The sequence below is a fragment of the Panulirus ornatus genome, chromosome 30, assembly GCF_036320965.1.
Source record: "Panulirus ornatus isolate Po-2019 chromosome 30, ASM3632096v1, whole genome shotgun sequence".
Taxonomy (NCBI): Eukaryota; Metazoa; Arthropoda; class Malacostraca; order Decapoda; family Palinuridae; genus Panulirus; species Panulirus ornatus.
The window spans coordinates 10,943,653-10,957,500 of NC_092253.1; positions in this window are offsets into that span (position 1 = coordinate 10,943,653).

Consider the following 13,848-nt stretch of genomic DNA (forward strand, 5'->3'; position numbering starts at 1 on the left):
CAAAGCAAACACCTGATCCACACATCCTTTACCGCTTCTGAAACCACACTACGCTTCCCCAATCTGATGCTATGGATATGCTTTCACCCTCTCAATCAATACCCTCCCATATGATTTCCCAGGAATACTCAACAAACTTATATCTCTGTAATTTGAGCACTCACCTTTATCCCCTTTGTCTTTGTACAATGGAACTTTGCATACATTCCGCCAATCCTGAGGCACCTCACCATGAGTCATACATGTATTAAATATCCTTACCAACCAAACAACAACACAGTCATTCCCTTTTTTAATAAATTCCACTGCAATACCATCCAAACCCGCTGCCTTGCCGGCTTTCATCTTCCACAAAGCTTTTACTACCTCTTCTCTGTTTACCAGATCATTTTCCCTAACCCTCTCACTTCGCACATCACCTCGACCAAGACACCCTATATCTTCAACTCTATCATCTAAAACATTCAACAACCCTTCAAAATACTCACTCCATCGCTTTTTCATATCACCAATACTTGTTATTACCTCCTCATTAGCCCCCTTCATCGAAGATCCCGTTTGCTCTCTTGTCTTACGCACTTTATTTACCTCTTTCCAAGACATGTTTTTATTCTCCCTAAAATCAAATGATGCTCTCTCACCCCAACTCTCATTTGCCCTCGTTTTAACCTCTTGCACCTTTCTATTGGCCTCCTACCTCTTTTTTTATACATCTCCGAGTCATTTGCATTATTTCCTTACAAAAATCGTCTAAATGCCTCTCTCTTCTCTTTCACTAATGACCTTACTTCTTCATCCCACCACTCACTACCCTTTCTAATCTGCCCACCTCCCACGCTTCTCTTGCCAGAAGCATCTTTTGCGCAAGCCATATATATATATAATTATATATATATATATATATATATATATATATATATATATATATATATATATATATATTATCCCTGGGGATAGGGGAGAAAGAATACTTCCCACGTATTCCCTTCGTGTCGTAGAAGGCGACTAAAAGGGGAGGGAGCGGGGGGCTGGAAATCCTCCCCTCTCATTATTTTTTTTTAATTTTCCAAAAGAAGGAACAGAGAAGGGGGCCAGGTGAGGATATTCCCTCAAGGGCCCAGTTCTCTGTTCTTAACGCTACCTCGCTGATGCGGGAAATGGCGAATAGTTTGAAAGAAAAGAAAGAATATATATATATATATATATATATATATATATATATATATATATATATATATATATATATATATATATATATATATGAATAAGGGCAGACAGTATACATTATGTACATGTGTATATATGTATATGTCCGTGTGTGTATATATGTTACGTTGAGATGTATAGGTATAAAAATGTGCGTGTGTGGACATGGATGTATATACACGCACATTTTTTACCTATATATATATATATATATATATATATATATATATATATATATATATATATATATATATATATATATATACACATATGTATATATATGTATATATATTGGAAAGGATCACAAGTTTGCGCGTGATCAAGATATTCCTGAGTCCACGGGGAAAAAGAAACACGATATGTTCCCAAGTGCACTTTCGTGTACTAATCACATCATCAAGGGAGACTCAAGAGAGAAATATAAGTCAACCGATATACATCGAAGAGACGAAGCTAGGTAAACATGTGATTGTCTAAAACATGTTTTGGATAATCACATGTTTATAAAATGGCGTCCTAGCTTCGTCTCTTCGATGTATATCAACTGACTGTTATATTTCTCTCTTGTGTCTCCCTGATGATGTGATTATTACACGAAAGTGCACTTGGGAACTTTTCGCGTTTCATTTTCCCCGTGGACTCATAGGAATATCTTGATCACGCGGAAAATTGTGATCCTTTCCAATATATATATATATATATATATATATATATATATATATATATATATATATATATATATATATATATATATATATATATATATATATAATGATGACGGGTACGGCATATATTGCAGAAAAGACTTTGTTGGATGTCACTTGCTCTTAAGAATAGTACCAAGGTCTATTGATTAACTATAGCAGCTGCGCGCCTTGGATTCCTCTCGTATATAAGAATGCAAGCTTGGCATAAGTGAGAGTCACTCTCTGGTACAAGCGACGGCTGTGCATCTCCCCCTCCTCAAACTGTGTAAGCAAAAACGTTTTTTCAGCGTTGCTCATCTCTCCGTATATACATATGAAAAGTAGGGGTATCTGAACTCGTTTGTCTTGGCATGATTATCTTTTGTTTATGAAGTTCTTATTCCTGTGAATATATGAGTCATTGTCAAATGATTTCTGATAGAATAACGGATAAGTCACTCTGATCGGTTTGATATAGGCATCTATCATTCGTTATTGGTGATTCTTACTCTGATATACTTATATTTCTTTTTCTTCTTAACTGAGACGATACGGCCAACTTTGGCCTTCATCAAGGTCATCCCACCTCACACCACATACTGTCCTCAAACATCTCATTTACAAAACATATCCACCCTCTTCCGCACAGCCCTAGCTATAGCCCATGCCTCACAAACATATAACATTGTTGGAACCATTTTTCCTTCAAACATATCCATTTTTGTTCTACGAGATAATATTCTCGCCTTCCACACATTCTTCAACACTCCCAGAACCATCGCCCCCTCCCCTTCCCTGTGACTCACTTCCGCTTCCATGTTTCCATCCGCTGCTATATCCACTCCCAGATATCTAAAACACTTCACTTCCTTCAGTTTTTCTCCATTCAAACTTACCTTCCAATTATCATGTCCCTCAACCCTACTGAACATGATAACTTTGCTCTTATTCACATATACTCTCAGCTTTCTTCTTTCACACACTCTACCAAACTGAGTTTCCCACTTCTGCAGTTTCTCACCCGAATCAGCCACTAGTGCTGTCTCATCAGCAAACAACAACTGACTCACTTCCTAAGCTCTCTCATCCACAGGAGATTGCATACTTGCCCCTCTCTTCAAACCTCTTGCGTTCACCTCCCTAACAACCCCATCCATAAACCAATTAAACAACTATGGGGACATTACGCACCCTTACCGCAAACCAACATTCACTGGGAACCAGTCACTTTCCTTTCTCCTTACTCGTGCACATGCTTTACATCCTCGATAGAAAGTTTTCACTGCTTCTAGCAACTTACCTCACGCAACATATACTCATTACCTTCCAAAGAGCATCTCTATCAGTTCTATCATATTCCTTCTCCAGATCCAAAATGCTACATAAAAATCCATCTGTTTTCTAAGTAATTCTCACATTTTTCAAAGTAATCAGCTGATCCACACATCCTCTACCACTTCTGAAGCTACACTGCTCTTCCCCAATCTGATGCTCTGTACATGCCTTTGCACTCCCAATCAATACTTTCCCATATAATTTCCCATGAATACTCAACAAACTTATACCTCTGTAATTTGAGCACTCACTCTTATCCCCTTTGCCTTTGTATAATGGTACTATGCAAGCATTCGCCAATCCTCAGGCACCTCACCAGAGACGTAGTGAAAGCTTTGCGGAAGATGAAGCCGGCAAGGCGGCGGGTCTGGATGATACTGAAGTGGAATATATTAAAAAAAAAAAAAGGGGGGTGACTGTGTTGTTGACTGGCTGATGAGAATATTTAATGTATGTATGGTTCACGGTGAAGTGCCTGAGGTTTGGCGGAATGCATGCATAGTGCCATTGTATAAAGGCAAAGGAACCATGGTGAGGGTTCAAGTTACAGAAGTATAAGGATTTTTAGTATTCCAGGGAATTTATATGGGAGGGTAGTGATTGAGAGGGTGAAGGCATGAACAGAGCATCAGATTGGGGAAGAGCAGTGTGGTTTCAGAAGTGGTAGAGGATGTGTGGATCAGGTGTTTGCTTTGAAGAATGTGTGTGAGAAATACTTAGAAATACAGATGGATTTGTATGTAGCATTTTTGGATCTAGAAAAGGCATATAATAGAGTTGATAGACAGACTCTGTTGAAGGTATTACGAGTAATTGGTGCGGGAGGTTAGTTGCTCAAAGCAGTGAAAATGTTTTTATCGAGGATATATGGGATGTGTACGAGTAGGAAGAGAGGAAAGTGATTGGTTCCCAGTGAATGTCAGTTTGCGGCAGGGGTGCGTGATGTCTCCTTGTAGCCAGTCTGTTCGAGGCAATCGGAATCGCCTGTAACCCGGACGAGTGGCGCGTATTTATTGACAGTTCATCCAGTAGCCTCATAGCCGTGCTTTACCATAACGAAACAGGTACCCGTCTCTTCAACTGGCTCACTCGGTGCACCTCATAGCAGAATAGAACAGTATTAGGACCTTGTTAGACGCCTTGAAGTATGATGAGTACAGCTGGGAGGTCATCGTAGACATCAAAATGGTGACATTCATGATGGGTCTCCAAGGAGATTTTACGAAGTTTCCTTGTTGTCTTCGCCTTTGGGACAGCAGGGACACCGCGGCGCACTACCACAGCGGCATTGGCCACAGTGGACCGAATTCTCTCTGGGGATCAACGTCAAGTGGGAGCCACTGATGGTCACCCCGGAAGGTGTTGATGCCACCACTGCACATAAGATTAGGCCTTATGAAACAATTTATCACAGCTCTAGATAAGGAGTCTGCGGCCTTCAAGTGCTTTGAAGACTTCCTCCCTAAGCTGTCTGAGGCAAAGATCAAAGCTGGTGTCTTCGTCTGACCATACATAAGAAGTCTGAAGCCTTTGGAAAACCTTGAAGACTTGTTCCAGAAGCTGTCTAAGGTAAAGGTCAAAGCTGGCGTCTTCGTCTGACCACAGATGAAGAAGATCCAGCAGTGCAAGGGATTCCCTAAGAGGCTCACTAGGAAGGAGGCAGCAGCTTGGTACAGCTTTGTTGCAGTGGTTTGACTCTTCCTGGGTAATCACAAGGCCGAAAACTATGTGGAGCTGGTTGAGACTATTGTGAAGAACTACGGCAAAGTGGGCTGTAGGATGTACTTCAAAGTGCATATGCTTGAAGCTCATCTCGATAAATTCAAGGAAAACATAGAAGCGTATTCGGGGGAGCAAGGCGAGGGCTCTTCCACCAGCATATACCGGACTTTGAATATATAACATATAACGAGAGCATGATGGGAGATGTAGTTCGGGTCTGATTACTAAGAGTGATTAACAGAATATTCGTAAATCTCGAAGAAATACTCACTTCTGAATCTTTTATGATCACTTTCGTTTAACATTAGTATAGATACATGTTATAGAAATCTTCTCTTGATGCCACGAATATTTTAGTTCTCCCTTTTAGTTTTACATTACTTCCAAGGTTACTTGAAACATTTAATGTAAATACAGCCTTCAACAACAAGAATACTATAAAGAATATCTAAATAGAAAACCCACTAATAAGATTTTGCAGGCTGTGATTAAGCAACACCTTGTAAAAGATTGAAATATGTTTTATGTTGGGCAGACTGGTAAGGATCTTTATGTTAGACTTATGCAACATATATATATATATATATGTTGCATATATATATATATATATATATATGTTGCATATATATATATATATATATATATATATATATATATATATATATATATATATATATATATATATATATATATATATATATATGTCTCCATGGTTGTTTAATTTGTTTATGGATGGGGTTGTAAGGGAGGTAAATGCAAGAGTCCTGGAAAGAGGGGCAAGTATGAAGTCTGTTGGGGATGAGAGAGCTTGGGAAGTGAGTCGGTTGTTGTTCGCTGATGATACAGCGCTGGTGGCTGATTCATGTGAGAAACTGCAGAAGCTGGTGACTGAGTTTGGTAAAGTGTGTGGAAGAAGAAAGTTGAGAGTAAATGTGAATAAGAGCAAGGTTATTAGGTACAGTAGGGGTGAGGGTCAAGTCAATTGGGAGGTGAGTTTGAATGGAGAAAAACTGGAGGAAGTGAAGTGTTTTAGATATCTGGGAGTGGATCTGTCAGCGGATGGAACCATGGAAGCGGAAGTGGATCATAGGGTGGGGGAGGGGGCGAAAATTTTGGGAGTCTTGAAAAATGTGTGGAAGTCGAGAACATTATCTCGGAAAGCAAAAATGGGTATGTTTGAGGGAATAGTGGTTCCAACAATGTTGTATGGTTGCGAGGCGTGGGCTATGGATAGAGATGTGCGCAGGAGGATGGATGTGCTGGAAATGAGATGTTTGAGGACAATGTGTGGTGTGAGGTGGTTTGATCGAGTAAGTAACGTAAGGGTAAGAGAGATGTGTGGAAATAAAAAGAGCGTGGTTGAGAGAGCAGAAGAGGGTGTTTTGAAATGGTTTGGGCACATGGAGAGAATGAGTGAGGAGAGATTGACCAAGAGGATATATGTGTCGGAGGTGGAGGGAACGAGGAGAAGAGGGAGACCAAATTGGAGGTGGAAAGATGGAGTGAAAAAGATTTTGTGTGATCGGGGCCTGAACATGCAGGAGGGTGAAAGGAGGGCAAGAAATAGAGTGAATTGGAGTCATGTGGTATACAGGGGTTGACGTGCTGTCAGTGGATTGAAGCAAGGCATGTGAAGCGTCTGGGGTAAACCATGGAAAGCTGTGTAGGTATGTATATTTGCGTGTGTGGACGTGTGTATGTACATGTGTATGGGGGGGGGGGCATTTCTTTCGTCTGTTTCCTTGCGCTACCTCGCAAACGCGGGAGACAGCGACAAAGTATAAAAAAAAAAAAAAAAAAATATATATACAAATTAAAGAGGTATAAGTTTGTTGAGTATTCCTGGTAAATTGTATGGGAGGGTATTGATTGAGAGGGTGAAGGCATGTACAGAGCATCAGATTGGGGAAGAGCAGTGTGGTTTCAGAAGTGGTAGAGGATGCGTGGATCAGGTGTTTGCTTTGAAGAATGTATGTGAGAAATACTTAGAAAAGCAAATGGATTTGTATGTAGCATTTATGGATCTGGAGAAGGCATATGATAGAGTTGATAGAGATGCTCTGTGGAAGGTATTAAGAATATATGGTGTGGGAGGCAAATTCTTAGAAGCAATAAAAAGTTTTTATCGAGGATGTAAGGCATGTGTACGTGTAGGAAGAGAGGAAAGTGATTGGTTCTCAGTGAATGTAGGTTTGCGGCAGGGGTGTGTGATGTCTCCATGGTTGTTTAATTTGTTTATGGATGGGGTTGTTAGGGAGGTGAATGCAAGAGTTTTGGAAAGAGGGGCAAGTATGAAGTCTGTTGTGGATGAGAGAGCTTGGGAAGTGAGTCAGTTGTTGTTCGCTGATGATACAGCGCTGGTGGCTGATTCATGTGAGAAACTGCAGAAGCTGGTGACTGAGTTTGGTAAAGTGTGTGAAAGAAGAAAGTTAAGAGTAAATGTGAATAAGAGCAAGGTTATTAGGTACAGTAGGGTTGAGGGTCAAGTCAATTGGGAGGTAAGTTTGAATGGATAAAAACTGGAGGAAGTAAAGTGTTTTAGATATCTGGGAGTGGATCTGGCAGCGGATGGAACCATGGAAGCGGAAGTGGATCATAGGGTGGGGGAGGGGGCGAAAATCCTGGGAGCCTTGAAGAATGTGTGGAAGTCGAGAACATTATCTCGGAAAGCAAAAATGGGTATGTTTGAGGGAATAGTGGTTCCAACAATGTTGTATGGTTGCGAGGCGTGGGCTATGGATAGAGTTGTGCGCAGGAGGATGGATGTGCTGGAAATGAGATGTTTGAGGACAATATGTGGTGTGAGGTGGTTTGATCGAGTAAGTAATGTAAGGGTAAGAGAGATGTGTGGAAATAAAAAGAGCGTGGTTGAGAGAGCAGAAGAGGGTGTTTTGAAATGGTTTGGGCATATGGAGAGAATGAGTGAGGAAAGATTGACCAAGAGGATATATGTGTCGGAGGTGGAGGGAACGAGGAGAAGTGGGAGACCAAATTGGAGGTGGAAAGATGGAGTGAAAAAGATTTTGTGTGATCGGGACCTGTACATGCAGGAGGGTGAAAGGCAGGCAAGGAATAGAGTGAATTGGATCGATGTGGTATACCGGGGTTGACGTGCTGTCAGTGGGTTGAATCAGGGCATGTGAAGCATCTGGGGTAAACCATGGAAAGCTGTGTAGGTATGTATATTTGCGTGTGTGGACGTATGTATATACATGTGTATGGGGGTAGGTTGGGCCATTTCTTTCGTCTGTTTCCTTGCGCTACCTCGCAAACGCGGGAGACAGCGACAAAGCAGAAGAGAAAAAAAGAATATATATATATATATATATATATATATATATATATATATATATATATATATATACTTATTTATTTATTTATTTATTTATTTATTTTCCTTTATCGCTGTCTCCCGCGTTAGCGAGGTAGCGCAAAGAAACAGACGAAAGAATGGCCCAACCCACCCACATACACATGTATATACATACACGTCCACACACGCAAATATACATACCTATACATCTCAATGTACACATATATATAACACACAGACAGATACATATATACACATGTACATAATTCATACTCTCTGTCCCTTATTTATTCCTATCGCCACCTCGCCACACATGGAATAATAACCCCCACCCCCCTCAAGTGTCCGAGGTAAAGCTAGGAAAAGACAGCAAAGGCCCCATTCATTCACACTCAGTCTCTAGCTGTCATGTAATAATGCACCGAAACCACAGCTCCCTTTCCACATCCAGGCCCCACACAACTTTCCATGGTTTACCCCAGACGCTTCACATGCCATGGTTCAATCCATTGACAACACGTCGACCCCGGTATACCACGTAGTTCCAATTCACTCTATTCCTTGCACGCCTTTCACCCTCCTGCATGTTCAGGCCCCGATCACTCAAAATCTTTTTCACTCCATCTTTCCACCACCAATTTGGTCTCCCACTTCTCCTCGTTCCCTCCACCTCTGACACATATATCCTCTTGCTCAATCTTTCCTCACTCATTCTCTCTATGTGACCAAACCATTTCAAAACACCCTCTTCTGCTCTCTCAACCACACTCTTTTTATTTCTACACATCTCTCTTACCCTTACATTAGTTACTCGATGAAACCACCTCAGACCACATATTGTCCTCAAACATCTCATTTCCAGCACATCCACCCTCCCGCGCACAACTCTATCTATAGCCCACGCCTCGCAACCATACAACATTGTTGGAACCACTATTCCTTCAAACATACCCATTTTTGCTTTCCGAGATAATGTTCTCGACTTCCACACATTCTTCAAGGCTCCCAGGATTTTCGCCCCCTCCCCCACCCTATGATTCACTTCCGCTTCCATGGTTCCATCCGCTGCCAGATCCACTCTCAGATATCTAAAACACTTGACTTCCTCCAGTTTTTCTCCATTGAAACTTACCTCCCAATTGACTTGACCCTCAACCCTTCTGTACCTAATAACCTTGCTCTTATTCACATTTACTCTTAACTTTCTTCTTTAACACACTTTACCAAACTCAGTCACCAGCTTCTGCAGTTTCTGACATGAATCAGCCAACAGCGCTGTATCATCAGGCGAACAACAACTGACTCAATTCCAAGCTCTCTCATCCACAACAGACTGCATACTTGCCCCTCTTTCCAAAATTCTTACATTCACCTCCTTAACAACCCCATCCATAAACAAATCAAACAAACATGGAGACATCACACACCTCTGCCGCAAACCTACATTCACTGAGAACCAATCACTTTCCTCTCTTCGAACACGTACACATGCCTTACATCCTCGATAAAAACTTTTCACTGCTTCTAACAACTTGCCTCTCACACCATATATTCTTAGTACCTTCCACAGAGCATCTCTATCAACTCTATCATATGCCTTCTCCAGATCCATAAATGCTACATACAAATCCATTTGCTTTTCTAAGTATTTCTCACATACATTCTTGAAAGCAAACACCTGATCCACACATCGTCTACCACTTCTGAAACCACACTGCTCTTTCCCCGTCTGATGATCTGTACATGCCTTCACCCTCTCAATCAACACTCTCCCATATAATTTGCCAGAAATTCTCCACAGACTTATACCTCTTTAATCGATATATATATATATATATATATATATATATATATATATATATATATATATATATATATATATATATATATATATATATATATATATATATATAAACATATGTGTGTGTTTGTGTGTGTGTGCGTGTGAGTGTGAGTGAGTATTTTGATAAGAGAAACAAAATTAGTTTAGTTCTAAATCATTCTGTACATCTATTTAAAAGAACTAAGAGCATCTTGAGGAGACTACATATGTATATAATGACTTTGCTCGACAGAGGCATCATCATGGTGGGGCGGATGAATGATAAAAGGGCTATGCTCGCCGACCGGGGTAAGATGTTCTGGATGTGGCTGGGTGGCAAGTCAGCACGTGATATATCGTGGGAGAGTGGCACCAGCATCTCCACTGTATACAGGTGGATCCGGCGCTGGCAGAACGAGGAGACGCTGAAGATAAGACGGTTCTGTGGTCGGCCTCAGATGTTCTTCTGGGACATTGCGGCCGGTTGTGGCTGCTACGCGTGCATCGCCACACACAGGTGTCTGTAATGTATCTCGCAGTCTCCAACGTCTCCCGGATTCGCAGGCAACAGATGGACTCCTCTCTGACTGTGAAGTGAAATCTCATCTACAAACATCATGGCTGGAGCGATACGATGAAAGGGCTGGTTTACGTAACCAGTATGAACAACAGTTGTGAATTATATAGTGTTGTAGCATCATTGTTTTTCGTTTGATATATCCCTCATGCTTCACGGGTGGACGAGCCTGCAACACATACACGATGAAACCTATGAGAAGTCTTTCTGATTAACGAAAATGAATACCATTATTGAATATGAATATCGCTAAAGAAAAAAACGAGTAGGTATTATCAGGTTTTATAGCTGATTTTAAAGTTTTAAAAGGAATGTGAATACAGATTCAAACCTCACACTCTAATTTCTGAATAATCAGGATTTTTTCCGGCTTTCGACTTGGTTTTGGGTGGATAATGAAAGATGTTGATTCAGTGAACATACGATTTTGATGATTTCAGTAACATCATTCCCGCAAATCTAAACTTCAAGCTGAAGGATTGGTGGGTAAATCTATCATGCATTTGTAAGATCTAGGTATATGATTGAAAATCAAATCCATACCCAGTCTCTCAAAATTCTCTCTATATATTTCATATTCATATTCAATAGTTGATTATCTCATGACCGTTGTGACTAGGCTAAAGGTATAAATACAACAGATGTTTGAAGTTCATTGGAGTATTCTTACCCCAAAATATAGAATATTAGACTAACCTGATTAAATGGATTTAATCCTTAAAATTGGGGATTGGGTAAAGGATAAGGAACACTTGATCTTCTTTTTATCACAATGATTGTATACAAGAGATGATTCTACATTACTAACGGAGGAAGACCTATACCTCCATTTTAAGTACAACAATGTTGCTAGACTTCTGATGATCCCCGAGAAATTTTAATGCGTGTAGTATCTTATCTACCGTATGATAAGTGAATTGTAAATAGAACAGGGTAAAATTTGATTATAGTTCGATCCCTATTCGAAAAAGACATTACTTTCTGTAAGCCATTACTATCCTTTAAGTCTTTACCCATTTTGATTAAAAACCACCTCACCCACTCAACTCACACTACCTACAAAAACACATATACAAATCATGGAAAAACTGACTGGCCAACATTTATATAATGAGTACAATTCAGACTCCAAAGAAATACCAAAGACTCGTTCCCACCACTAGACCATACTGTCTCATTCACCTATACCATCAACCAAGCTAGAAATAAAGATACCACACGGACATAGAAAGTAACATAAGCCTTTTCTTTTTTCTTCCCCTTAGGTCTCAATCCTTATCAAACAAAGAAACACACAAAACCACACATCATTTGTAAAAACCAGGATACTTATAGACTCTTAACAGCGCCATCACCAGTCTAATAACTGAAATAAACCTCAGAATGGTTTTGCTACCTCAACACGATGAGCCACAAGATCAACAACATTCCATTCAGTCAATCATTATCAGATGAATTCACATCTTTCATACCCCTTTAACTGGACAGTAATAAGATATTCTGCTCAGTATCCACCTTGGCACAGCTGTATTCTCACTCTCCAACTGACACCTATAACTCGGTTAAAACCTTGGAGAACTCCCATGCAGCAGCGCTGACAAATTATCATTCTGCCATAACGAAGTCTGAGACCTTAAAGTAATCCAAATGCTCACTGACATCATCCACGTTAGCTACACAACAAAGTCCCACACACTGACATCATCCACGTTAGCTACACAACAAAGTCCCACACATCTAGAAAGTTGCCAGCATAAGATCCATCAGAAAACTAACTGGATCCAGTTTTGGACAAGAAACTCAAAATCCCTCCTAATTCTTTATACACTGTGTATGCTATCCTTTACCTGCGAGGTCAAGTTCAGAGGCAAATAATAAAACTATCAACAATAACTGGTTCCTTATCGACGACCAAAAAACAAAACTAGTACAATGAAACAGAAGTCGTTCCAGTGCAGTTCCACCCTACAGAGCTCAGCATCCAATTCTAAGCACCAGCGCTAATCTCTTTCCATCCAAGCCAATTCATAATCACCTACTGGTCTTCAAGCAGATACAAAAGAAGTCACTCCAACCTCACATTTCAGGTATCTATTATCATTCATCCCGTCATCCACGCAAACAACACATTGGTATAATATATTCATCATGAATGACCCGATAAACATAGATAATCCCGCTACGCAATCTCGACTCTGTTCCACCAGATATACACCCATCTGAAACTACATTCCCCATACAAGTACGTGCATCACTTTCTCGCATGTTCTTTGGATCTCACTTCAATATATCAGAGGACCTCCTCACACTCAAGATGCAACCTTAACAAAAAACATTCACCCTGCATTTGAGTAACTTTCATCACCACACTATATATCTTTATGGTCACCGCCGAGGGACGGGGCTGACTTCCTAAGCTCTAGGAGAAACACTATCGAAAGGTATTATGAAGGTGAACGGATCAAAAAATTCATACGTTTTTCTTTCTTTTCTATCCTAGGATCATTACCCTTTTTAATCTGCTTTCCTACCACCTTTCTCATGCCACATACATCTTTTGCATATGCTATCACTGCTTCCTTAAATATATGCCATTCATCCCCCACTTCCCCTTACGTAATTTGCTCTCACCTTTTGCCATTCCCTCTCCCGCCCCGTTTAGTCGACTACGACAAGCGCGGAAAACAAGGGAAGTATTTTTTCTCCCCTATCCCAGGAGATGAGTAATACATTCATCTCATATTTAACTGGATGATTAAGTCACTGAATGAGTGCTGTATATATATATATATATATATATATATATATATATATATATATATATATATATATATATATATATATATATATATATATATATATATATGTGCTGAAAATGAGATGTTTGAGGACAATGTGTGGTGTGAGGTGGTTTGATCGAGTAAGTAACGTAAGGGTAAGAGAGATGTGTGGAAATAAAAAGAGCGTGGTTGAGAGAGCAGAGGAGGGTGTTTTGAAATGGTTTGGGCACATGGAGAGAATGAGTGAGGAAAGATGCAAAGGTAAGTAATGTGGCAGTTGAGGGAATAATTGGTATACATGTGGTGTTCAGTGTTGTAAATGGAAATGGTGAAGAGCTTGTAGATTTATGTGCTGAAAAAGGACTGGTGATTGGGAATACCTGGTTTAAAAAGCGAGATATACATAA